Here is a 3,772-nt window from a genome sequence, read left to right on the forward strand (position 1 = left end):
CAGAATTTTTTAGTGTAAAAAAAAAAAATCAAAATTTTTAAAAACATGATCTCAGTGTCGTACCTGTACAACTGTTTGTTGTAATATTCAGACTTTACTGTGATAAAGAAAATACATTTTCTTCCATACTATTGTTTTCTTTCATTGGAATTACCTATTCTAATACTAAAAGTAAATTAGCTAAAAATAATTTTCCTATATATATAATATATAATCTTATGTGTGGCCCAATAGACTTTGGCAATTAATTGCCTCTGAATCCCGTTGGTCTAATCTCACGTATATCCCACAAATGGCCTCGCTCACTCTGTCCTCATCCATACAGGGAGGTTCTGTGCAAGAGATCATCTTTTATGCCATTAATATGCTTTTTTTGTCAAGGCGTATCACTGCCACACACGCGCCAAAAAAAAAAAGGCTCAGTATCACTTACGAAATCATTCAGTAATGACATCATTCGAAAGAATCTGAAAGTTAGCGCTTTTTGGTCTGATCACCTTGACCACCTGGGGGCAGTGTAAGACATACTGATTGTGCAATAAGGCTAATGAGTCCTAGGCAGTAGCCAATCATTTTGCAGTGGGATGTGTCCTAGGATTCATAGTTATGTACAAATTACGCTCAGGGCTCATCAGTACAGCACTAACATTAGTCATTCTATGCAGAGGATAAAGAATATATGAGACTACTGTTATGATCTGTCGGTTGGCTATTTGTCAAAGTGCTACATATAGTGAAGTAAGTTGAATTTTACTCGCCGCCACCATACAGCGATAAAAAAGAATTTGGGATAGCGATTCTGAGACAAAGGGGGTCCCCGAAAGACAAGTGGTATCGGTCTTACTGTTTCTGACTTAAAAACTCCCCACAATATAACAAACTGTTCATGTCATTATGTGATACTGAGCCTTTTATGTGCGTGGCAACAAACTGCCAACAAACTTTTTTTAAACTAACAGACTAAAAAGAACACTACGAACAGTCATGTTCAAATCCTTGACATGAATGTAAACTGTCAATGATGACAAAAAACAAACAAACGAAAAAAAAAAACAGCTTTTTTTGTTTCATTTAAATCTCCATTTTTTTTCTTGGCGCTCCTGCAGTGTTTGAAGAGAGTGCAGATAGGAGGTCGTCAAGAGTTGGTCACCAATAAACGCACCACAGAGTCAAAAGCAAAGAAAAAAAAACTAAAAAAAAAACTAAAAAAAAAAACACAAGAGGAAAACGCAAGGAGAAAAGAAAACAACCCTGGCCGCCCTCGCAAAAAGCGCACGATGGTCGTATTGCTGTGTCAGCGTGGAAGCTAACAAACAAACAGAAACATTAAAACACTGTTGGAGCCGAGCCCCGGCTGGGACGTCGGGGAGACGATCAAGCCGCAAAGCTGCCATCGGGTCAATTATTCTTGAAAATCGCTCCTCTCCCGGCCACGCCCGCTCAACTAACTCAAAGTCTTTGAAAACAACAAACAAAAAAAATATTCGCAATAAAACACGCTTCAAGCCTGAAAGGTTCCAGCCCCCGGTGGTGACCGTTTTAGGGCGTTGGGGGGGGGCCGACTAGAAGCTGCCGTGGGGCGTTACCAGTGTGGAGGGTGGGACGACGAAGGGTCCGAGGTCAGGTTGGGGTTGCACGGCCCTCTCCTGGCACGCCCCCTGCTGGTTGGAAGTGTTTTTGGTTGATGTTTGGAGTGGATGGGTAATGGGGGGGGGGGGGGGGGGGGCAACCTGAGTGGGGGACCGGGCTTTGGAGGGGGTGGGGGCGGGGTCAGGGAAAGGGCCAGGCGGCTCACCAAGGCACAGAACACAGCAGGAGAGTCTGCCCCCGTAATCCCTTCCACAAGTCTCTCTCTTAATATAGATCCATCTTTGCATTTCTATACAAAGCTGTACATACACGCAGCGGCCACTACATTAGGTACACCTGCACAATCTAAGGAGACTGCATCCACTAGTTTGCCTTTACAGAGAAAAGAGAGCTCAGTCTCCAGTGGTTTTAAGGAAGTCATACTGTACAGTCGTGAAGAAGAAGTGTGGTGGTAAGAAGTGTAAGAAAAATGGCACTACCCAAAAAAAAAATCTTAAAAAAAAAAAGTTATTTTATACGAATAGACTTGGAAAAAAAATCACATTTGTTCAAGAAGAAAAAAAATCGAGTCGTATTACACCAATTTGGCATTTTTTTAAGAGTAAAAGTAGAAAATGACAACTAAGAATTTCAGTTTAAAAAAATTGGAAAAATTCACAACATAGTTATGAATACTCTTTCATATTATGAGAGGAAATGACTTCCCGACTTTAATGAGATAACGTTTTATGAAAATAAAAAGTAACGCAACAATAAAAACGTGTAATTTTATGGGATTAAAAAAAAGTCAATGTGAAATTTTGGGCCATATAACCAACTAAAACCACTTGTGACTTCCTCATTATCTCTGTAAAAGCTTTTGTATGATATTTGTGTATACATCCATACTTAGTCAGATTTGCATATTTGATATACAAAAATTAGTATGTATGCGCACACAAAAAAAATATATAATATACACTCACTTTTTTGTCTTTTTTAAAAGAGCACATGTAAGAAAATAGAATACAAAATGTAATGCGAGAAATAGACTACACTGGCGAATATAGTGAATTTTTTTGTGTGTGTTTGAGATATTTGGAGCCTTTTATATATTTTTTTGTGAGTTTTTTTTTTTTTTTTTTTTTACAAGGCCTTAACATGATGGACCTTTTTATTTCTCCGCAGAGATGTTGCCTGAAGTGACCAACAAAAGCGCCTTGTCTGTCAAAAGTGACTGTCGTTTGTAACCTTAAAGAAGATTAGGAAAAAAGATGATTAATGTTCTTACAAGTTGAGAGAGCTGGTCATCTTAAGGGGACATTCAAGAACATCGTCAAAAAACAAGAAAACAAAAGTTACAGAGCTGCTGCGGACGAATGCCAATTCTGCCATTTGACGGTTAGGCATTTCATGTCTAATTTATTTATTTATTTATTTTAAAGTATGATGGGGTGCAGGTCTCCGGTGGCGCCTCGTGGTCCCGCCGGAACCATTTGAAACACTCGGAGGAAGCTCCCTCCTCCTGCATGCTCTGCTACATCGCTTTGCTACTGAGCAAATAGAGTTGCGAAAAGGCCATAGTAGTCCATCCACACCATAAGGTGTTATAGTGTAGTGGTCAGTAGTGTGGAGTAGTGGTGAGGCAACCTAACCAAAAAAAGAAAAAAAAACAAAAAAACAAAAAAAAAACTGCAGAACGATAAATAATCTAATTGCTCGTGTTCTCTGCGGCAGCTCTGTGACTTTTCCGAAAACATGTCTGAATTGAATTTCAATATGGCTGGTGGACTTGGGGAGCATTAGCCTAGCTTAACGCTAGCTTATCTTATTTTACAAAGACTGAAAACTGCAAGAAGCAAGCAGAATGTTAACTTTTTCGAAACGCTGTCAATCTGGAGGATATAGTTAGCCTAATAGCAGAAGTCACTTGGAACTTTACTCTCTCAATAGACATAAAAATGATCAATTTGCTTGCTAAAAAATTAGCAACGTCCCCAGTTATGGAGGTCATTGTAACCCAAAAAGGTTGAATCGAGGCAACTGCACCCATTTTACTAGTTGAAATGTTTTTTTTTTACTTTTGTTGTTTTCCATAAACTTTTAAAAATGACTGAGGTAATTATGCTCCTAGGCGAACAATTTATGTTTGGCAGCTGTGTTCAGGATATTAGCGGTATGTTAAAATGTGTTGACTGCAGTT

This window comes from Idiotropiscis lumnitzeri, chromosome 8, assembly GCF_059441095.1.
Source record: "Idiotropiscis lumnitzeri isolate Australia: NSW breed Sydney's pygmy pipehorse chromosome 8, RoL_Ilum_1.0, whole genome shotgun sequence".
NCBI lineage: Eukaryota > Metazoa > Chordata > Actinopteri > Syngnathiformes > Syngnathidae > Idiotropiscis > Idiotropiscis lumnitzeri.